Source organism: Tenrec ecaudatus, chromosome 11 (assembly GCF_050624435.1).
Source record: "Tenrec ecaudatus isolate mTenEca1 chromosome 11, mTenEca1.hap1, whole genome shotgun sequence".
Classification (NCBI taxonomy): domain Eukaryota; kingdom Metazoa; phylum Chordata; class Mammalia; order Afrosoricida; family Tenrecidae; genus Tenrec; species Tenrec ecaudatus.
The window spans coordinates 110,778,662-110,804,180 of record NC_134540.1 but is presented as its reverse complement, the minus strand read 5'-3'; the positions used below and the strand labels follow the sequence as shown (position 1 = coordinate 110,804,180).

Below are 25,519 nucleotides of genomic sequence, written 5' to 3'. Positions count from 1 at the left end.
TTGGCATGCCTGATATCTAGAACAAGGTCTTGCATAGAGTAGGTGCTTAATAGATGTTGTTGACTTAATCTTGCTGAATGGCATTGTGACAGCAATGGTACTTTGCAGTGAGCACACATGTCACCCACTTTAGGGAATATCGTGATGTGAACTACTGGCCCTTTTATAATTAAGGCTCCAGACTTTAAGTCCAGCAGGCAGTGAGAGAAAGCCATTAGAGCAGCCTCGGTAACGGGCTCTTTGCCCCCAGGTCAGGGTGCTATGGAGAAGGGGTTCAACCTAAACATTTCCCACCTACTCTCCTGCTAATGGAAAATGTGGGCTGCGGTGTAAGAATTAAGCGGGATACAGCCACCACTATTTGCTCACCATAACGCTTTTTTGATGTTATTAGAGGGCTGAGAGACAGCGCATGAGAAAAAGCAGAAAACATTTACTGTACTACTTATGAAGCACTCAGGCTATTCTGAGCATCACACACTGTACATGATGCTCAAAGAACACAGCACTTGCCCTACCCATCCTCTAAATGAAAGATAGGAAGCAGTGGGAATCAAGCATCCACGTTATCTTTAGCAGCATTCCCACATAAGTTGATTTAAGTGTGTGCAATGATTGAAGGTACGATACAAATAGAAAGAAATTGCGATGTTGGTGGTTGAGGGGTATAGCAAGACATTTGTCAATAATGAACAAAGGAAGCAGCAGGCAAAATGGTGTATTTGCTTTTGTTCAGTGTGAAACTCCCATAGACAAGATGCTTCTTAAAATGTTTAAGTTACCCTTATCTTTGCAGGAGCCATAAAATCTCAGTGAAGGGTATGTAGATTTAATATTTAAAACCCCAAATTGTCCTCTCTTTTTGCTTTTTCACATTTCGACCAACGAGTTAAATACTTTGTGCAATCAGAGTATTATTTTCTCTACTAAATAGATCTCACAAAGCCTCCCAGAATTGTCACTGCTCCAAGAAAAAGAAAACAAGGATGTGCTTTTGCCAGTACTGGGTTGAACATTTGACTTCCTGGCATGGCCAGGCAAGGAAACTTTATCCAAGAAGCATACATTAAAAAATTTTCAACAACATAAGAAAAATGAATGGTATCAATATGTTTTAGAGTTTCCATGGCTTCAGACACTAGAAAATGTGTTCCCTCCACAATTTCCACACCGTTTCCACAGCAAAATGTTACACAATTGTACCGAGGACACTTGTGGCCTCTAATGGCCAGCTAATGGACCACAATAAAAGTTATGGGTCCCCAGCTGGGGCAAAGTTTAGAATGGTCGACAAGATCCATTATTTGGCCATTAGGACTTACAGAAAAAGGATATAATTGTCATATATGTATTTGAGAAAAAAATTATATCCCAAAGAGTAGGGTTTTTTTTTACATGTCTACAGGATTCTTTTTAAATATTCTGCATGCAACTTTATAGAAAGCTTTGAATGCATAAATGTACCAGGTTGATGGAATGTAATTATCACTCTATACTAGATTTCAAAGAAATTAGTTAAAACTTTAAAAGAAATAAAGAAGAGAATAAAAAGGGAAAATATATGGAGTAATTTCAAATCAGTCTAAAACTCTGAATGGTTTCCCCTCCCTCCCTAATCAAGCTTGGTCTACAGGGAAAAACATACAATAATTTTAACAGCATTGCATATTCTGGAGATTACTTACTCTTGTAAGGCAATGTTCGAAAGAGCCAAGGTCTTTTTAATTGTAATGATAGTGAATTATTATTCTGGTGTCTTAGTAATATATTTTTGGTAATAAATAAATGCTTCTCTAGCCATCAGATTCTTAATATTGTGGGTATAGGTATATAAAAAATACTGGTAGCATAATAGCATTTAAAAACATACAGTGCACATATTTATTTCCTTTGGCTTCTCTAACCTTTAGATGAAATTAGAGTCAAAATAGCTCATATCCATTGTGTATTTTTTGGGTGAGTTGATGGCCACAATGTATGTTGACTTCAATCAGTTTTATTTCACGGACCTTGTTGTTGTGAGCTGCTTTTATTTTGCCTTCTATTCAAGGTAATACTTTGTGTGATAAAATGAAAGATTGTCTAGTCCTGTGTCATTTCATAATTATTGTTATGTTTCAGTCCATTACTAGACATTAAGTTCTATTAAATAATGAAATGATAACACTCGCCATTTTAGGAAGGTCTTGCCATCTGGTCCTCTACCCTTCTTTTCAATACCTCTTCAGTATTTCTCTAGCTGTGCCTCTCAGCTTTGACACACCCTATCTGGGACACTTATCACAGTGTATTTCAGATTTTAACATACACTGTTTATATCACTTGAGCTAAAGATGAATCCTTCTGTATTCATTTTCCTTGACACTTACTCTTTTTAAAATACACATCCTACTAGATTCCCCAATAAGGCACGTTGTTGATTCCATGCTTGAGTGCTGGTCTCCTAACCATAAAGTTAGCAGTTCAAGCTCACTAGCACCTTGGGAGGGGAAAAGACCTGCTGATTTGCTTCTGTGATCACTACAGCCTGGAACCTCCTGTAGGGGAATTATATGATGTCCTATAGGGTTGTCATGAGTTGGAATTGACTGAACAATACACATCAGAGTGTGAACATGGAAATCTTTTTTAAAATGTTGATATGCTAAAAGATAATAGAAGGTGTGCTTTGATTCCTTCCTTTCCACCTAATTAAGGCAGCTGAACCTCCAGTTATTCCCTCCATCACTATCATTTCTCCTGTCAGATAATCCCCACCAGAATAAACATAATACACTCTACCTTCTTAATAAAAGCCTCAAACAAAACAGACAAACACCTTTCCTTTACTAAGGGAAGGTTTCATGATGACATTTTTTGTTTGTCTTGTTCAGTACTGCACAGACAATCCTAACACATAGAATCCTGCGTCCAGTGCTCTTACATCTATTAGGTTCTCAGGAAGCATTTGCTAAATAAATGAAAGAATGACTGGATGAATGAGTGATGACTTGATCATAGCATGAGCTCAATAATTACTGTAATGAAACTAATAGCGCTTTAGCCTGTTGCATATCTGTGACAAATGCCAGTGTTTCAGAGCAGCCACCACGACACTCATGCCCTGCCATACACTCAGTCCTGACTAAGCAGCCCTAGAGGACAGAGTAGAACTACCCCTTTGGGTTTCTGAGGCTATAAATCTTCAGGGAAACATAAAACCTCATTTTTTTTTTCCTGCAGAGAGGTGGAGGGGGGTGGGGGGGTGGCGTTGACTTGCTGATACTGTAGGAAGAGAAATGACATTGCATTGATCATCCAAAACAACATTTCAAATACTACCTTGAAGTACAGCTCTATCAATTATAGGATAATATCCATATGCCTGTAAGGAAGACCAATTAATAGGACTATTACTCAAATTTATCCACTAACCACTAAAGCCAATTAAAATAGTGAAGAAATAATCAACTGCTTCAGTTGATTAAAAATGTACTCAAGATACATTGATAATTATTTGGAATTGGAATGCAGAATTTGAAATCAAAGAGCAAAAATCATTAGTTGGAAAAGATGTTCTCAGTGACAGAAATGAAGCTAGAGATAACATGATGAATTTCACAAGACCAGTAGCTTTTCATTACAAATACATTTTATTCAGCAACATACCGTATATACTCAAATATAAGCCGACCCAAGTATAAGCAGAGGTAGCTAATTATTACCTGGGAAACCAGAAAAACTGATTGACTCGAGTATAAGCCTAGGGTGGAAAATGCAGAAGCTATTGGTGAGTTTCAATAATCAAAACAAATGAAAATAAAATTACTAAAAATTGAGACATCAGTGGGATAATGTATTTAAATATTTATTTTAAATAAAAAACACAAATAAAGGGACAACAAATCATGTAGCATTAGTAAACCAGCACAGTAAGTGGAAAATAGGTTCAACAAAAGCATAAGGAACCACAATGATACCTTAAGAGTACTATTCCCTGAGCTCAATCAGCAACCAAGCTAAAATGTAAAGATTTAAAATCCTTCAAAACTGGATTCCTCCTCATCATCTGTATCTCAATGCAGAGCTTCCGCTGGTGTGAGATCATCATAGACGCTGTCATCACCATCACTGCTGTCATTTTCATACAAAGCGCAGTCTTCACTGCCATCCATAGCATTACTAATACTACATTTCTGGAAGGCACGTCGCACCATGTCTTCTGGAATGTCTTCCCATGCATCTCGAACCCACTTTGCTATTAACTCTTTGTCAGGCTTCATGAGATTTCCTCCATTTGTTAGTTGGGCTTAACTAGATGACATCCATTCATTCCACATCCTTCGCACATGGTCTTTAAAAGGCTTATTCAAAGATACATGTCATAGGACGGCTCTGATTGGTTAGATGTGAGTAAACAAACATTCAAAGCCCTGCAGTGTCAGCAGAGCTTAAATGAACAGCAGAGAAATGGTAATCACCCGCGAGATAATGGACGCTCGTCCTGTTACCTCGGCGAGGGGGGGGCAGCAAGATGATACACCTTGATGGGGTACCACTGACCTGTGTATAAGCCGAACCCCAGTTTTTCAGCACATTTTTTGTGCTGAAAAACTCGGCTTATACATGAGTATATACGTTATATGGAATATATACTCAATAGCTCATATGCAAGGTCAGGTTGAAACTGAAGAAAATTAAAACATAAGAGCCAAAATGCAACCTCAGATACAACCCACCTGAATTTAGAGATCATCTCAAAAATAGATTTGATGTATTGAACTAATGACTGAAGATCAGATAAATTGTGGTATGATCTCAAGAAAATCTTACACGAATAAATTAATAAACTGAAAACAAAACCAAAACCAACTCACGGCCATGAAGTTGATGCTGACTTATAGTGATGCTGTAGGATGGGGTAGAACTTTCTCTGTAAGTCTGCAAGACAGTGACTTTACTGGAGCAAAAAGCTGGGTCTTTTTCCCACGGAGCCCTGGTGGTTTCAACTGCCAACCTTGTGGTTAGCAGCCCAATGAGTAACTACTATATCACCAGGGTCTCATAGGTCTTTAAATAGACAGGAAAAAAGAAAAGACCACTGGGGATGTCAGAAGACACTCTAAAATTTACGCTTGAACACAGAGTACCTAAAGCAAATGGAAGAAATGATGGAAAGAAGCTGAGTCAAAAATTGCAAAGAGAAGCGTTTGATGACTAAATGGAGCATTTTAATGAAATGTGAAAGACCTGGAGTTATAAAGCTACAGGGATGCCAGTGGATCTGAAGGTGAAAGGAATAAAGAAAAATTCAAGTCTGAAATTGCAGTACCAAAGGGCAAAATATCAAACAATTCAGGAAACATCAAAATAAGACGGAAGCGATACACTGAGTCATCATTCCCAAAGGAATTGGCTGACTTTCAACCATTTCACAATCAAGAACTGATCATATGAAAACAACTGGGCTGGAAGAGATCCATATTTGTGTCCATTTCAAAGAAAAGTGACCCGATACAAAGTTGAATTTATTGACTAATAGAACAATATCATTGATATCACATGAAAGTAAAATAAAGAATTGTCTTGGCAGTACATAGACAAGAAACTATAAGAGATTCAAGCCAGATGGAGAAGAGGGCGCAGGATCCAATATAGAGATCACACTCCATCCACCTGGATTGACACACAGTACATTTATACATGCAGAACTGTCTATAAAGTTATGTGCAGGATGCTTAAACAGAAACATGCAGGCATATGAAAACCTATTATTTGGGATGCTACTTTTCTCAAATTATTTATATATATATATATATATATATATATATATATATATATATATATCCACTTTTCTGTCATGGACATGGTCAAATGGTCAAATAATGGATCTTGGGAACTATCCTGTGTCCTGAGAACAATTGTGTAACATTTTTTATTACTGATTTTATTTATAATTTATTAATTTGGAATTAATACATATATCATTCCACAGTTCAATCATTTCAAGCAGTATTACACAATTGCTACCACAATCAGTTTCTAAACATTCTTTTCCTTCCTGAACTCCTTGACATTGTCTCCCTTTTACATCCCACCCCTCACCCACTGTACTCCATTGTAAACCCCCCCCCGCCTTATTCTATTTGCTGTCCCTATAGGTTCTTCAATCCTGGGTTTCATATACTGAAAAACAGAAAAACATATACAACAACTACAAGAGGGTGTCCCCCAATGACACAACACATCTGAGATAAACCCTAATATGCACAAACAAAAAAGAAAACAAAACAAAATTATAGAAAATGAAATGTTAAGCAGAGTAGGTTCAGCATGCATCAGAGGGGTATAAACTGGCAGTCTTAACTAGTCAAGTCAGGTTTATCCCTCCAATCTTCTGTACTTATCACTCCAATGTATTCTGTTGAGTAACAGCTTTCCTCCCCTCCCACAGTTATGGATAGAGGGAGCTCACCGGTGGTTTATTTCTCATGTAGTTTCCACAAGTGTATCTTGGGTTCTCACTGTCATCCATAGCCTTCTGCAAATCAGATTCTCACAATTTATGCTCTGATACTAAACCCTCCTTTGATTTCGGATTATATGGTTTCTAATCCTTCAGTGACTGATGATCGTGTCCTTCTTCCATGTGAATTTAGTTGATATCTCCTTTAGATGGCTACTTGTTTGGAGACAAGCCTTTAAAACTCCAGACACTATTTTATCTGATAGCTGGGCACCATCTAATTTCTTCACTACATTTTCTAGTAGTACCTCTGTGTTCCCTTCCTGAAGGTGAGTGTCGAGCAGGGCCATGGTCTATGAACAATTTTTTCTTAAATTGGGACTAGGATTTAGTGTGAGCCTTAAACCATTCTTGGACCTATGTGTTTGGTTGTTTGCTTGTTTGTTTTTAAATTTGCCGTTGGCTCCCTTTCAAAACTCATGTTAATTTATGGCAGAAAGTCTTATCAGTCATCCTCCTGAGGCATAATGATCTTCCATGAATACTGTCTTTGGTACTAATTTTATTGTTAACCTGGTAGAGAGAGAAATATTGGGTCAAGATAGACTAACTCTATACCACAGTATCTAAATTATTCACTGATAAAGAATCAATCCTTTCATGGTTGGATGCTGTTTGCACAAACAATGGGGGTGAATTGTCAGGGAATTCTACCATAATAATTACTAAGAATGTTAATCACTGGTTTGCTGGAATAATACACAGATAGGGCATTGGTATAGCAAGACCAAGTTTGTCTATCAACAGGTCAACAATCTTGGTTCAGCTGTCTTCTGTTTCCTCAGATACCATGTATTTTCCAGTTTAAGTCCTCATGTTACAAGTGTGTCTGAGGTAGAGTCAAGTTTACCCAGTGGAATTTCCACATCAGATTTCACTGATGCAGCCTCTGGAGAATTCCATGTGCTTTGAAGATACAGGTTTCAGTGTCCCGGAATTCCATACCACGAGACTTGGACCTCCAGGATGTGCCCTGAAGCTCAGTTCAATGTGGACTATTTGGTGCATATCATCAAAGACATGCCCTTAGGGTCCCCCAAAGCATTTTCCATCACTCCCCATTAAAACCAGAGTTCGTCCTTCCTCTGTTGGTCCTACCAACAGCATACATTTGTGTACCCCCAGATGTGTTTATTCCCTTTCCCCTCTCCTGACTTGCTTTCCCCATCAGTATCCCTCATCTCTCTGAAATGGCTAGGCAATATTTTTGATGTCAGATGGATCTTGCCTGAGAACAGAGAATACCAAAATAATGTTTCTTTGTATTGTGTTGGCTACGCAAAGGCATTTAACTGTGTGGATTACAGCAAACTATGGATAATATCGAGAAGAATGGAAGATGCAAATCACTTAATTGTGCTCATGCACACATTTGACCAGAGCAAGAGGATACTGCATTTAAAACCCTACTCTGACACACATGTAGTTGCCACTAGTCAAAATCAACTCCATGGCACCTGGGAAAGTAAGGAAAGTTGTGGTTCCATGATATAATTTTTCTCTTCCTTGGAGCCACCTGGTCCAATTCCTGTCCAATACACCCATGAGCAGTCACTATCTGTCTGCAAGAAGAGGCTTGTGGGCTGTTTTGGTGTTGAACAAGTTTTAGTTGAGATTCCAGTCGAAGATGGACTAAGAAGAGTTAGTGAGTCCTATCTCCCAAGGTGGACTGCATTCTCCAACTTTTCAGGTACTAGCAGAGCACTACACCTGTGGTACCATCTCTGTACTCCAAATAGTAGGTAGGACTTTTGTCTTCTATTTGTTTGGTCTATGCCATTGTTGGTATGCCTACTTATATAAGAGGCATGGGAAACAGGCTTGAGGAGAAAGCAATGGGACCAATGGTCCCGGAGAGACTTGGGGGAGCTAGGGGGCAAGGGAAAGGTGTGGTGAGCAAACAATGCCATAGACATGGAAAAAACTAGGGAATGAAAATAAACAACAAGGATATAGGGATCCCGGGAGTGTTGGAGCAACAGCAATCTTTAGCTGAGAGAAAGTACTATGAGGCAGATGTAGGGTGAGCATGATGGTGGGGCCGGAGGAAGTTAAAAGGAGACAGAGGAATGATCAAGGAAGCAAAGCTATGGATAGAGGTATAAGCATAGGTGTGTCCATATGTAAATACATTAATCCATAAAAATAAAGGCATTGGCTTATGTACATATATGTATATGATAATACACTGAGATAGTAGACAGACTTTGAGCCCCTGCTAATTCCCTCCCTCAATACAAGAATGCTTTGTTCTAACAAACTGGCATCCTGTGATGCCCACCCTCCCCACACAATCACTGAAGACAAAATGGGCACATAAGTGAATGTGGTGAAAAAGGTGGATGATGCCCATATATCAAAAGATATAGCATCTGGGGTCTTAAAGATTTGAAGTTACACAAGTGGCCATCCAGCAGAGAAACAACAAGCCCACATGGAAGAAGCACATCAGCCTGTGCAATCATGAGGTGTCATGGGACCAGGCAACAGGCATCAGAAGACCCTTAACAAACAAGCAAACAAAAACATATTGTTGAGAATGAGGGGGTTCAGAGCAGAGACCCAAAGCCCATCTCTAGACAATGGAACATTCCCAACAGAGGGGTAATGGGGAAGGGATGAGTCAACCAGGGCACAGTAAAGCACCAATGAAACACACAATATTCCTGTGGTTCCTCGAGGCTTCCTCAGCCTCCACTATCATGACCCCAGCTCTACCTCTCACTTTGGACTAGACTGCAGCATGCACACAGGTCCAGATAAGAGATAAGAACTCATGACATATGTAACCTAGGAGCAAGAATGGGAATAGTGACACCAGAAGGGTAGGGAGAAGGCGGGGTATATAAGGCAAAGAAGGGGGAACCAATCATAATGATAGACACACAGCTACACACACAGCCCTCTTTTTTCCTCCTCCCTCGCCCCTGCCTCGTGACCCCTGGGGTGAGGTCCTCAGAGAGCGAGGCAGCCCTGTCAGAGAGATGTGTCTTTTCTAGACAATTACTATGTATTGAGCCCTTGGTATCAGCTCTTCTTTTTTCCTCATGACCCTTTGATAGATTATAAATTATTATTTTCGTATCTCAGAATGACCACTGCCTCCCTTCCCCCATGGTTTCTATTGTTCTACCCTCTGGAGGGGTGTGTGTATAATAAGAAGAATCAATGCATTTGAATTATGGTGCTTGTGAAGAATATCAAAAGTACTGTGGAAGAAATACAGCCAGAATGGTTTTAGGGGTAAGAATGGTGTGACTTTGTCTCATGCACTTTAGGAAGGTCCCTCTAAAAGAACATCATACTTTGTAAAATAGAGGGGCAAAGAAAAAGACAAATACCCTTGACAAGCTGGATAGACAAAGTGGTTTTAGCAGTATGATCAAGCATAAGAATAGTTGTGAGAATGGTGCAGGACCAGGAAGTGTTTCATTCTGTTGTCTACTGGGTCACCATGAGCGGGAACATATTCACCGGCACCTCAGTATACAGTATACTGAAGGAGCTGAATGTAGATTTAAGCCCACTGAGGACTGCAAATGGATTTGGGCTTTCACTGTTATCCACAGCCTTCTGCAAACTGCGTGCTCAGAATACAATTTCCTCATCTAATCTTGGATTCTATTATTTACAATCCTTGAATTACACAGGCCAGTTACTATTGGTTTTGGTTGACTATTTCGATTTTTTCATCTTCTCTTTCTTTTCCTTTTTAAAATTGCCAGTGATTTGGCAATTTTGTTCATCCTTTCAAAGGACCAACTTTTTGTCTCATTGATTTTTCCTATTGCTTTCCTGTTCATTTGTTTTTGCTTTAATCTTTATTACTTCTTTTCTATTATTGATTGGGGGTTTATTTTGTTGCTCATATTAATAATGAAAATGCTGTGTTAAGGCATTGATTTTGGTTTCCGTCTCTCTTTTCCACATGTGTGATGATTGCTATAAATTGTCCATTGATGGCAGTCATAGAAAAGGCAGAGGTTTACCTCCCACAGGAAAAAAAATCTTCAGAATGCTGCTTGGAGCCATCAGGACATGAGGGAAGCATTACATAGAAAGGATGAAATGATAGAGGAAATAAAGGCCATGCACCAAAGGCAAGATTTAAGGGGCAAGATAACAAAAACTAATAGCAAACTCACAGACTTTTCCCAGAGAATGGAGAAGGCAGAGAACTGCACCAGTGACCTAGAGGATTTGCAAGCAGAAATAATAAACATGAGAAAAAGTCTAACAAGTTCATCAGAGAAGCTGAAGAAAACCTCAGAGCTATGTCTAACGCTATGAGAAGGAACAATATCAGAACTATTGGCCTGTTGGAGGAATGCACATCAAGGAAACCAACATCCAAAATAGTGTTGGAATTCTTAGAGGAAAACTTCCCTAACTTAATGAACAAAAACCAGGAAACTATCCAGGAGGCTGAAAGAATGACAACAAGACTGAATACCAAGAAATCACCAAGACATATAGTTGTTAAACTAACCAACTATGAGGAAAAAGAGAAAATTATCAGAGCAGCTAGGGAAAAACTGGCAACCACATATAAAGGCAAGCAGATAAGAATATGCTCAGACCCGTCAGTAGACACTATGAAGAAGAGGAGACAGTGGAGCAGCATATTCTGAAAATTTCAGGCAAATAATGCAAACTCAAGAGTATTCTAACCGGCCAAATTATCTATCAAAATTGATGGAGCAGTGAGAGTCTTCCTGGGCAAGGAAAGCCTCAAAGAATATGCTAAGAGGAACCCAGCACTACAAAAGATCCTGGCTGACCCAGCATGGGCACAAGAACAACACTCACCAAGCACATAAAAGAGATCGCCACACAGAACAACTCCACCCAGAGACCATCAAGGGGAAAACTGCCCCCAGATAAAACTGGCTCAATGATGGGAAGAACGCAAGAATGAACCACAAACACACATAAGCACAACTCACAGAAAAGAAATGAAGGTATGAAAACATCCAACACAAGAGGGATAAAATGACATCACAAGGTCCACAGATAGATGTAATAACACTGAATATTAACAGTTTGAACTCAGGCCTGAAGAGACAGAGACTAATACATTGGCTTGGAAACACAACCCCTCGATCTGCTGCCTACAGGAGACACATTTCAACATTACAGACAAGACTAGGCTGAGAATCAAAGGCTGGAGAAAAACATACCAGGCAAACTGCAATTCAAAAAAATAAAAACAGGGGTTGCAATCCTAATTTCAGATAAAATTGACTTCAAAGGGCAACCCATAAAAAGAGATAAGGACGGGCACTATATAATGCTCAAGGGAACATTACATAAAGAACCAATAAGCAGTCTAAACATTTACTCTCATAACAAGTATCCAGTAGAATATGTCAAGCAAACACTCCACAGGATGAAAAAAGAAATCGCAGCCTTAACAATTACAGTAGGTGACTTCAATACACAGCTCTCTGAGAAAGATAGATCACTCGGAAAGAAACTCAACAAAGGAGACTAAAGATCTAAACACTACAATTAGACAACTTGATCTCATAGATATCTACAGAGCTCTCCACCCAAACAAAAAAGAACTCTCATTCTATTCAAGTCCACATGGTACATTTATGAAATTAGACCACATGTTAGGGCATAAGGCGAGTCTACATGAATTCAATCACACTGATATCATACGGACCTCTCTCTCTGACCGCTGTGCCATAAGATTGGAAACAAACAAAGGGAACATAAAGAAATCAAGGGCAAACCATTGGAGAATGAATCACTATTGCAAAAAGAGGGCGCACTGGCTCAGATCACAGATGAAATTAGGAAATTTCTAGAAACCAACGATAATGAAAACATGACATACCAAAACTTGTGGGACACAGCCAAGGCAGTCATCAGAGGAAGTCTCCTAGCATTACATGCACACATAAAGAAGGAGGAGAGGCTCATGACTGATACACTGGCACAAAATTACAGCAACTAGAGGGACTCAGCAAGAAAGTCCAACGAACAGAAAAAGAAAAGAAATAAGAATTAGATCTGAGATTCAGGAAAGAGAAAATAAGAAAACTATGGGGAAAAAAATCAATGCTGCTAAAAGTTGGTTCTTCAAATGGATAAATCGAATGGACAAACCTCTCGCGAATTTGACCAAAGAAAGGAACACATTTCAATAGTAAGGATGAAGGATTAAAGAGGGACTATTACAATGGACCATAGTGAAATAAAAAGGATAATTACACAGTACTATGAAGGACTGTACTCCAATGAATTAAAAAACTCGGAAGACATGGACGAATTCTTGGCAAAAACAATCCCTCCCTAGATAATCCCTAATGGCTGTCAAGAACCTCAGCAGACCCATATCAATAGAAGAAACGGACAAGGTTATCAAGATATTATCGACAAAAAAATCACCGGGACCAGATGGATATATAAGAGAATTCTATCAAGCATTCAGGGAAGAACTGACACCAATCCTATACAAACTCTCTTCCAGAACATAGAAAAAGATGGCAAACTCCCAAATTCCTTCTGTGAATCTAGTATAACTCTGATACAAAAATCGGACAAGGATCCCACAAGAATCATGAACTACAGACAAATTTCACTAATGAACATTGATGCAAAAATCCTTAACAAAATACCAGTCAACAGAATACAAAAACATATAAAACAAATAATTCACCATGACCAAGTGAGATTCATACCAGGGATGCAGGATGGTTCAACATACGAAAGACCATTAGTATTATTCATTACATTGAAATAAAAAATATAAGAACCACATGATAATATCGATAGATGCGGAAAAAGCATTCCACAACATGCAACACCAATTAATGTTTAAGACACTCAAGAAGATAGGAATGAAAGGAAAATTCCTCAATACAATACAAGCTCCATATGAAAAACCAAGAGCCAATGTGGTAGTCAATGGAGAAACGATGAGATCAATTCTTCTGAAAAAGGGGACTAGACAAGGATGTCCCTTGTCCCTACTCCTATTTAACATCGTGTTGCAGGTCCTAGCTAACAATATAAGGCAAAGAAAGGACATCAAAGGTATTTGTCTGAAGGAAGAAGTGAAACTATTGCTATTTGCAGATGATATGATTTTATATATGGAAAACCCTAAAAGTTCCATGAGAGGAGTAATGGAAGCAATAGATGAATATGGCAGAATAGCACATTATATCAACAAACAGAAGTATAATGCAGTACTGTACACATCAGACAAAGACACAGAAAAGGGGATCAAAAAGGGGGTAGCCTTTACAATAGCCAAACACAAATTGAAATATCTAGGGATATACTTGACTCAAAAAACAAAGATCTGTACGAGGAAAACTACAAAACACTATTAAAAGAAACCAAGGGTGACCTCAACAAATGGAAGGAGATCCCATTCTCATGGATTGGTAGTCTCAATATTTTAAAGATGTCAATTCTACCCAAGGCACTATATAAGTTCAGTGCTATCCTGATCCAAATTTGAGCATCTTTCTTCAAGGAGTTGGAAAAACAGATTACCAACTTCATATGGATAAGGAAGAAACCGAGAATTAGCAGAGAACTCAAGAAGAACAAAGTTGAAGGGCTTGCTTTACCCAACTTTAGCACCTACTATACAGCCACGGTGGTCAAAACAGCATGGTACTGGTATAACGATGGATATTCAGACCAATAGAAAAGGATTGAAAACCCAGAAATAAAATCATCAGCATACAGACAACTGATCTTTGATAAGGGGCCCAAAAATATCAAATGGGAAGCAGATGCCCTCTTCACTTCGTGGTGTTGGAAAAAATGGATACTTAGCTGCAAAAATTTAAGCAAGATCCTTACCTCACTCCATACACAAGAATAAACTCAAGGTGGATCACAGACCTTGAAGTAAAACCCCAAACTATTAGGGCCATCAATGAGGGAATTGGGACAAACCTGATAATCTTGGCACAGGGATTACATAGGCTATCAGAAATCGGGAAGGACGCCAACACAGAGGAGGCACAAATTGACCAGTGGGACATACTAAAGATAAAACACTTATGTACATCGAAGAATTTGCCAAGAGAGTAATAAGAGAGACCACAGAATGAGAAAACATCTTTAGCCATGACATATCAAACAAAGGCCTTATTAATAAAATCTATAAAACACTGCTCACCCACAACAAGAAAAGAAACCAATTGCCCACTCAGGAGATGGGCAAAGGACCTGAACAGGAGTTTCTCAAGGGCAAAAATCCGAACGGCCAATAAATATATGATAAAATGTTCCAGATCTCTATCCATAAGAGAAATACAAATTAAAACAACTATGAGATAACACCTAACACCCTCAACGATAGCCCAATTCAAGAAATCAGAAAATAATGTGTTGGAGGGGATCTGGAAAGATAGTAACTCTTATCCACTGCTGGTGGACCTGTAGGTATGTACAGCCATTATGGAAATTGATTTGCCGATATCTAAAACAGTTGGAAATGGAGCTACCATATGATCCAGTAATCCCCCTACTGGGCATATATCCAGAAGAGACAAAAACAAACCACGGCCAGACATCTGTTCATCACGGCAATGTTCATCACGGCACAGTTCACAATTGCAAGGAGTTGCAAACCGCCCAAATTCCCATCAACAGATGAATGGATTAAAAAACTCTGATACATCCATACAATGGAGTATTACGCATTACTAAAAAGCAGTGATGAATGCATGCAGCATATTGCCGCATGGGAAGAACTGGAGGATATTATGCTAAGTGAAGTAAGCCAAGCACAAGTACTACATGAGTCTGCTGAGGTAAGCTAAAATAATTCAAAAGGGGCACAGGGAAGACGCTACTGTGCACATACGTCCCTGGGGTGAGGTCCAGGTAATATGGCAGGGGCCAGACTAAACTCAGGGATACATATGGGATACTTATGCTAGCCCATTAAAAAGGAGGGAGGGAGAGGTGTGGGGACAGGGCACTAACCCACACAGGGGGAGGGTGTTGATTGTGTTTCCACAGGGAAAGAAGAACCAGACTTCAACCCGGAGCTCTAAGACATGAACTCAACACACTGACAGGAACCAGGGAACCAATAGAGAGGCCTGAGGGGCCGGCCCCATTACCAACTAAGTGGACAGCACCACCCTCTCCCCCAGAAATATTCACTTCAGAAGCACTCACTGAAGCTACAGCCCAAGAAGAGGGACTGGTCTGATCAGAGCACACAGGAGTCAATGAGGGGGTGGGGGAAGGAAAACAAAGAAAAAAAAGAGTGAAGCACATCCTGGTTCGCCAAGCTCTGAGGACAATGTTCCTTCTCAAAACAGCCATGCACAGAGATGACCACAGGGCCGGCCTCACCACGGACACAGTGTTCCTCATTGACCCATAGCACCATTGGGGACAACACTAGAGACACAAGGCAGGAATTGTGCCTGACATGAGCTCAATACGCTGAATGAAGCCAATCTCTGGTGGCATGCAGCAGAGCAGTGGGGGGAGAAGAGCAAGAAGTACCCAGAGATAGATGCGGTGCCAGGGCATGGCACCCCATCAGACTCAACTGGAAGGCACTTGTGAAGGACAACAAATAGACCTTGAACTATTTATACGTTATGTGTTGCTGTTGTTGTAGATAGTATTTTACTTTCTATTGCTGCTTCATTGTACTCAGTCTTGTGATGGTACATAGCATGTCTATCTCGAAGGGATAGGTGGGATAAACAAGCCAGAGGAGAGAACAGGATGACAGTTCTGGGGGGCATGGGAGAAGGGGAGGCAGGGGAAAGGAAGTGAGTGTTAACAAACCCAGGGACAAGGGAAAAACAAATGACCCAAAATCAGTCTCAAGGAGGATGCAGGAGGTATGGCAAGGCTGGATCAAGGGCCATGTAACCCAGAGGAATTCCTAAAACCCAAATGGAGGCTGAACATGATAGTGGGACAAGAGGAAAGTACAAAGAAACAGAGGAAAGAACTAGGAGGCAAAGGGTAGTCATAGAGATTTAAATACAGACATGTATAGATGTAAATATATTTATGTGTGATGAAGGGGAAGTATATCTATATACATATATTTATAGGTTGAGTATTAAGAAAACAGATGGACAGTGGGTCCCTGATCAAGCACTGCCTCAACACAAGAACACTTTGTTCTAACAATTCAGCAGTCTGAGATGCTCACCTTCCTGGCACGATCACTGAAGATAATGGGTGCACAAGCATATGTGGTGAAGAAAGCTGACGGTGCCCGGCTATCAAAAGATATAGCATCTGGGGTCTTAAAGGCTTGAAAATAAATAGGCGGCCATATAGTTAAGAAAAAACAAAACCCACATGGAAGAAGCACACCAGCCTACCACGACACGATCGCTGGAGACAAAGCAGGTACACATACACATGTGGTGAAGAAAGCTGATGGTGGTCAAAATATATAGAATCTGGGGTCCTATAGACTGGAGGATAAACAAGGGACATCTAACTGAGAAACAACAAAGCCCACACTGAAGAAGTACACCAGCCTGTGAGATCACAAGGTGTCGAAGGGATCAGGCATCAAAGACCAAAAAAAAAAAAAAAAATCATAGCATTGTGAATAAGGGGCAGTGCAGAGTGGGGACCCAGGGCCCATCTGTGGGAAATTGGACATCCTCTATCAGAGGGCTGCAGGTAGGAAATGAGACAGTTAGGGTGCAGTGTAGTAAAAATGAAATATAAAATTTTCTTCTAGTCTTTGAATGCTTCCTCCCCCCACTATCATGATCCCAATTCTAACCTACAAATATGACTGGACCGGAGAATGTACACTGGTACAGATAGGAACTGAGAATACAGGGAATCCAGGACAGATGAACCCCTCAGAACCAGTGGTGAAAGTGGAGATACCGGGAGGATGGAGAGAAGGTGAGAGAGAAAGGGGGAACAGATTACAAGGTCTACATATAACCTCCTCTCTAGGGGATGGACAATGGAGAAGTGGGTGAGGGGAGACATCAGATTGTGTAAGATATGACAAAATAATAAAAATTTATAAATTATCAAGGTTCATGGGGGAGGGAGGAACAGGGAGTGAGGGGAAAAATGAAGAGCTGATACCAAGGACTCAAGTAGAAAGCAGGTGTTTTGAGAATGATAATGGCAACATATGTACAAATGTCGTTGATACAATGGATGCATGTATGGATTGTAATAAGAGTTGTATGACCCCTTAATAAAATGATTAAAAATTGTCCATTGATAACTATTTTTACTTTGTTTCAAAAGTTTGTTATGTTGTATTCTTATTCTCATTGTTTCAAGGATTAGTTTCTATTTATAAAATTTATCAGGCTTATTGGCCTATAATTCATAAATTATAGAATTCAATAGTTCAATCATCTTAAGAAGAGTTGTACAATCATCATAATGGTCAATTCTCCAACATTTTCTTCTGTTTTGAACTCATCATCACTAGCTTCCTATTTTACCCTAATCTCAGTCATACCTTCAAGGAACCATTAAACCAGTTACTGTCTCTCTATATATTCACCTATCCTGGATTTCATATAGAGAAAAATATTTTTTAAAAACATAACCAAACAAAAACTAACAACAATAACAAAGCAGATAACAGGGCGGAGTGGATATCCAAAGCAACTGGACATCCCCTTACAGAAGAGTGGAAAGTAGATGGGCCAATCAGGGTGCTGTATAGCATCAATGAAACATACAACTTTCATCTAGTACTTTAATGTCCCCCCAATTATAATGGTCCCAATTCTACCTTACAAATCTGGCTAGACCAGAGGATGTACACTGTTACAGATAAGAGCTGGAAACAGGGAATCCAGGAGAGATAAAACCCCAGGACCAATGATGAGATTAGCAATACCAGGAGGGGAAGGGGAAGGTGGGGTAGAAAGGGTGAATCAATCATAGTGATTTACATATAACCCCCTTCCTGGGAGACAGACAACAGCAAAGTGGGTGAAGGGAACCATCAGTCAGTGTAAGCCATGAAAAAATAATAATTTATAAATTATCAAGGTTTTGTGAGGGAGGGAAGGTAGAAGAGGGAGGAGAGAAAATGAGGAGCTGATACCAAGGGCTCAAGTAGAAAGAAAATGTGTTGAGAACAATGATGGCAACAAATGTACAAATGTGCTTGACAAAATGGATTTATGTAGGGATTGTGATAAGAGTTGTATGAGCCCTCAATAAAATGATTTTAAAAATGAGAATAAATTTAAAATGTATCAAAATATACATAACAGTAAGGTTATTTGCATCTGTGGTCTGTGGTCAGAGGGGATTCACCAGAGGGTTAATTCACTTGTAGTTTCTGCCCCACCTTTTTTTTTTAACCGAAACAACTTTACAATGTGTTAAAAAGATCAAATGATAATATATTACATTTTAACTGAACTATTTCTGCCATAATCAACTTTACAATGTCCTCTGTCTGATGACATGACTGTTTACATCCCTCAACTATGATTAGATGGGATTCACTGGAGGCTAATCCATGTGTGGACCCTGCACATCATCAACATATAATTTATCCAGTGTTTTCAAGACCTAATGGTTATGTATTGGGTTGCTAACTCTATGGCCAGCAGTTCAAAACTACCAACTGCTCTTTGGGAGAGAGATGAGGTTTTCTAATCCCATAAAGAATTATAGTCTCAGAAACTCAAGGGGGAAATGGGGTTGTTATTAGTTAGAATTGACTTGATGACAGTAATTTTTTATCATCAAAATAAACCTACTGCTCTTTTACTTTGCATACTTTAAAATATATTCTTTTGATTCATTTTTATTCAAAATGCTGTTTCAGCTGTAAAACTGCCTCATTGTAAATGAAAAGAGGCTGTGATAATAAATTACCATTGGCATTTGCATATTATTCGGTCTGTTCTAATCTGCTGAACAAATATGGCTCACTAACATGCACCAATGTCCAATTTATTTTCTCTTAAAGAAAAGAGACAAGTTTGTAATATTTCCACCCCCATCATAAGAAAAATAGGAAGTAATGAGAAATTATTTGGATACCTTCCCAGGTTGCTGGTATCTGCCTGTCTAATGTTATTGTCTAAGTGGTGGATCTTGGTAGAGTGTGATTTTGCCCTAGGACATTGCCAAATGTTCCCACATACTTTTTATTGTCTTGCTTGGGAGGGATACTGTTGACATCTAGTGGGTGGGGGCCAGGAGTGCCTGAGCCCTCTGACCCATAGCCAAGAATTCTCTGGTCCAAAATATCAATAGTGCTGAGGTTCAAAAATCCTGACATAAAATTTGTCAGTGACCCTGTTACTGAATCAAAGCTAGGATGTAGATTTAAAACTATTCAGAAAAGTTCCTTAATCTCTACTTCTTTTATATACAAAGAATGTTTGATATCATTTTATTATTTACATTGTACTTTTCTTTGATAAAGATAACCTATATAACATGGTAACAGAAGGTATATATACACTGATCCTATAAATTAACTGTGGAAATGAAGCTGAAGATTTGAAAATCTTTTCTTTTAAAGTATATTTCAATTTAAAAATAAAGAATTCTTGATTACAGATTATAAAAAGTAATAACTTTTCCTATTTATTTCAAATGCAATGCTATTACCTCTTGAAACAAATGCTAGATCATTTACAATTATATCTTTTAATCTGATCTCTGAGAATTAGATCACTAGAAAAATTTTAAAATGAAAATTACAAGACTCTCAAAGATATGGTCTATACCATAGAAAAGTACATTCAAGAATACACACACACAAAAAATACAAACAGATAAAATTAATAAGAAACATTAAAATGACCCCAACCCAGTCAGTTCTTTTGGGATATATATATTAGTCTGGGTACAAAATTATGTTCAGTTGGCAGGTTGGCACAATAACTAACTACCATATATATTATATATAGATATCATTTGCAAGCCCAACATAAAATACTCTCCTAGACATTTTTCTATTGAGCATCCAAATTGTGTGTAATCTTCTCCCTCTAAAGTCAATTTATAGGAGGGTCTGTGTAAAAGTACTTTAGTGAGGAAAAGCAGTGATCACAATGATCAAAGGTAAGCAATAGCAGGGGTATCACTCTGTGAAAATCCACACAAACATTCCACATATAAAATATTATCCATCAGGGAAAAACCCTCTCAGGGGTTGAGAGATAGCAATGGTGTCATGAAATCTTTTTAGGAAAGAAGAAAAAATGTAATTCACAACTTAGATCGGATCTATGGCCTTATAGTGGGCATGAGAAGAAGGTAAGGGATGACAAAATTGAGAAGCAAATGCGCAAACCTTAAATAGCTGCCTCTGCAATATCATTACCCATAAACTTGCCCTTTTTCCATTCTCTTTTCCCCAAAGACTGATGCTCCATATCTGAACTGAGGGAGATGTGTGCTTTCTAACAGCTAAATCAACAAGGTCTCACATGAGTAGTGCTGTGTGGCGTGGTTGACTGATTTCATGAAAAACTAATCATGTATTCATCATCAAGATCAAACACTTCCCATGTAATTATCATCCAACCCAATCTGATAGGACCTGGAAGAGTGGCAGCGCTGATAGAATCAGAGGCAGAGCAGATTAGGTCTCTCGTCTTTTGTAAACCTTGGGTTGGAAAGCGCAAAACTGAAATTGTATTTTATAATTAAGAAACGTAAGGTTTGCACACTGAGGTTAATTATCTCAACCAATCACAGCAAATTTACCTTCTATACTTATTTACTGGAACTATGCATTATTCTTACATGATTATTTACACAAAGGTCCACTTTTTGTATGTGGCCTTTTAAGCATTTTTTTATATAACAAAATAAAGAAAATATTTTTAAAATGCGTTGAATTAAAATACGATCTTTGAGAATATGCATTATAAATTAGAATCATATCCGTTCCTTTGTTTCTATATCTCAAACTATAATATTCTTTTCTGATAAAGGACTATTATATTATTATATTTAATTATATGTTATTACCACAATTGGTTCCAGAAAATCTTATTTTAGCTTTGTGTCTATGATTATAAATTTAGATGAACTCAAATACTGTGAGATACTTAAATGCTTTACAAAGCATTTATATATATATATCATCATGAATGTTTTTATGTATAAACTACTTTTCATGTATTATTTCTTTGAATCCTCAAGCAGCTTAGTTAAGGAGATAATGTTATACTTTACATTTACAGAGGAGGAAGTCAAGCTATGAAGTAGCTAACCAGAGGATGTACACTGGCACAGATGGGAATTGGAAATACAGGGAATCCAGGACAGATGAACCCCTCAGGACCAGTGGTGAGAACGTGATACAGGGAGGGTGGAGGGAAGGTGAGGGAGAAACGGGGAACAGATTACAAGGATCTACATATAACCTCCTCTCTGGGGGACAAACAGCGAAGTGGGTGAGGGGAGACGTCGGATGGTGTAAGATATAACAAAATAATAATTTATCAAGGGTTCATGGGGGAGGGGAGAGCAGGGAGCGAGGGGAAAAATGAGGAGCTGATACCAAGGGCTCAAGTAGAAAGCAGGTGTTTTGAGAATGATAATAGCAACATATGTACAAATGTGCTCGACACAATGGATAGATGTATGGATTTTTTTTATTTTAGTTTTTAATTTTGTTTTGATATGGGTTTCTGCTTATTTTTAATCATTTTATTAGGGGCTCATGCAACTCTTATCACAATCCATACATACATCAAATGTGTAAAGCACATCTGTACATTCATTGCCCTCATCAATCTCAAAACATTTGTCCTCCACTTAAGCCTTTGGCATCAGTTCATTTTCCCCCTCCCTCCCTGTTCCCCCTTCCCTCATGAGCCCTTGATAATTTATAAATTATTATTTTGTCATATCTTGCCCTGTCCAGCATCTCCTTTCACCCACGGTGTATGGATTGTGATAAGAATTGTATGAGCCCCCAATAAACTTAATAAAGAAAAAAAAAGAAGAAGGAGGACATGATCAAGAATAGAATGGCAAAACCTTAGGCTAAAGCAGGCCTCCTTGAGCTTTCTGTACTACCGGTAGCCTTTTACTTAGCGTTACAGCATTTTAAAATGTACTTTGTATGTGCTAGGGATCTACCTTTATATTTTATATATCATATATACAACTATATAAAACTTGTTTCACCCCCACAACGATTTAAATGGATTGTTCGTGTTACCTATGCAGCAAACAAGGTCTTTGTTGTTGTTCAATGCTGTTGGGTCAATTATAGCTCATGAGGAGCCATGTGTGCAGAGTTGAACTGCTGCATAGGAGTTTCAATCCTGGGGCCTTTCAGAAACAGATCTCCAGGCCTCTCTACTGAGGTACATTTGAATTGTCAGCCTTTTGACAAATAATCAATCACTTTATTTGTGCCTCCCAGCCTTAAAGGCCTCAAAAAAATTGAAAGTCAAAGATAAAAATTGTTTTAAAGTATGGTATTTGGAATTAAACCAGGCTTTAAACAAGTAGTTTGTATCATTGGCAAGTTCCTCCACTTCTGAGAAGCTCGGTTGTTTTAGAAATGGTTCTAATAATCTCTATTTTTAAAGTAAGAAAAATAGACTAGGTCAAACTAGGTCAAAATTCTAGCAAGACACTTACAAATAATAGAGACCTTTACTAATTAATGCATCCAGGGTTCAACTCGAGAAAGTCAGGGCTTTCTACTCCCATAAAGAGTTACAGTCGCCAAACCCCACAGGGATAGTTCTACCTTACTCTGCAGGGTCACTATGAGTCAGAAATGACTCCATGACAGGGAGTAAGCAAGTGAGGGTGCTATAGCTAGAAATGACAATGGCTTTGTATTACAATCTGGCTGGATGCCAGATAGAAGCCTCAAGCTCATCAGAGCTACCAAAACAATCACTCCCCTTTTGTCAGTTCGAGAAACATCACGAAACTTCAAGCAGTAAAATAAAAGAACATTCTTCCCAATATATCACACTGAGCCTGTGGAAATATATAGAAAACTAAAACAAATTATATTTTCTATTTCTTATATTATCATTAAGGAGGTCTTTACCTCATTTAATATTGATTTTTAAAGGATCCCAATGTGTCAGAATTGTTTTGTTGTCACTCCCTCTATCTGTCTCTCCTTTTTTGTGTAATTAGTGACTGATGAAAAGATATATAAATAAGGCCCTGGAAGCAATTTTAGGAGCTAATTTGGGTATATTATGTTTAAAGTATAGATTTATGTTATTTTTCAAATAATTAAAATATCACCTTAGAATTTCTTATTTTATGAGATACTATACATTATTTAAGGATCTCTAATCACCCTGTAGTTTAGGTGTTATCCTGCTAACCATAAGGTTGACAGTTCAAATACACCAACTGCTCCTTGGAAGAAATATGAGATTATCTACTCTCATAAAGATTTACAGCCTAGAAAATCTGATGTAGGGTCACTATGAGTCAGAATTGCCTTTTTTTTCTTTTCAGGGGAGAGTGCCAGCGCAGTCCCCCACTACCACAAATTATGCAGTCGAGTTTCCCACATTTGGGGAAATCACTGGGGTCAGCTCATCCGGAGTCCAATGGATAAGCCTCGCCCTGGGAAAACCACCTTCGTGATCATGGTATCTCCCCTGTCATGTAAGTATCAGAATTGCCTTTTTATAATTATTTTTCAAAACTATTTTATTGGGAGCTAATAATGATATCACATTATTCTTAGTTCTATTACCTCAAGCAGTGTTGTACAGTTGCTACCACAGTCAATTTCAAAACATTCTCTTCCTTCTTGAATTCCTTTACATCAGGTTCCCTTTAACTCCTCTCCCACACTGTTCCCCCTGGGACCGTTATTCTACTTGCTGTCTCTATAGGTGAATCAATCCTGGGTTTCGTATACCAAAAACAGAGAAACACACGTAACAAAAATTCAGGAGGATTACTTCCACGAAAAAATACATCAGAGATAAAACCTAATTAAAACACACACACACACACACACAATATTGAAAACCAGATCAGGGACAACGTGAATCAGAAGATAGATAAACTGACAAGGTTTTAACTGTTAAAATCAGGTTTATCATTTTTGTCTTCCACAGTCATCTCTCCAGTGCACTCTTGTAACCAGTTTATTCCTATCCCTCCATTATGGATAGAGGAAAGTCATTGGAAGCTTACTGCATACAAATTCATCTTGTGCTTTCACTGTCATCCATAGAGGACAGCCAGAATCTAACAATTTAGGCTCAGATACTGTTCCTTCCTTTGATAATTGCCTTTTTTAACAAAAAATAATTTTCTTGGGGTCCATTATAGCTCTTATTACAATCCATACATACATACATTGTATCAAGCATACTTGTACATTTGTTGCCACAATCATTTTCAAAACATTTTCTTTCTACTTGAGCCCTGGGTATCACCTCCTCATTTTCCCCTCCCTCCCTCATAAACCCTTGATAATTTATAAATACTATTTTTCATGTCTTACACCAATCTCTGTCTCTCTGCACCCATTTGTCTATTATTTGTGCCCCTAGGAGTAGGTTATATGTCGATCATTGTGATTGGTTTCCCCGTTCTCCCCATATCTTCCCCTTCCCCTCCTGGGCTATCGACTCTCATTATTGGTCCTGATGGTTTTATCTGACCTGGATTCCTGTGGTTCAAGTTCTTATCTGTAAAGATTTATAAAGTAGAATTGGGGTCATGATAGTGGGGGTGGGTGGGAGGAAGCATTAAATAACTAGAGAAAAGTTGTAAGTTTCATCAGTGCTATACTGTACCCTGACTGGCTTGTGTCTTCCTTGTGACCTTTCTGTAAGGGGGTGTCCAGTTGTCTTGAGATGGGCTTTGGGTCTCCACTCCACCCTCCCCATCATTCACATCAATATTTTTTATTCGGGGTCTTTGATGCCTGATACTTGATCCCATCAACATCTCATGATCACACAGGCTGGAGTGCTTCTTCCATGTAGGCTTTGTTGCTTCTCAGCTAGAGGGCCACCCCAGATGTTATATCTTTTGATAGCTGGGAACCAACAGCTTTCTTCACCACAT

General features: G+C 38.7%; 1 non-coding gene across 1 annotated transcript; it reads right to left on the bottom strand.

Moving 5' to 3' along the window:
* Positions 1 to 23,941: 23,941 nt before the first annotated feature.
* LOC142461778 (U1 spliceosomal RNA) lies at positions 23,942 to 24,105 on the bottom strand. The gene has a single exon (XR_012786975.1). It is a non-coding gene; the product is annotated as a U1 spliceosomal RNA (small nuclear RNA).
* Positions 24,106 to 25,519: the final 1,414 nt, after the last annotated feature.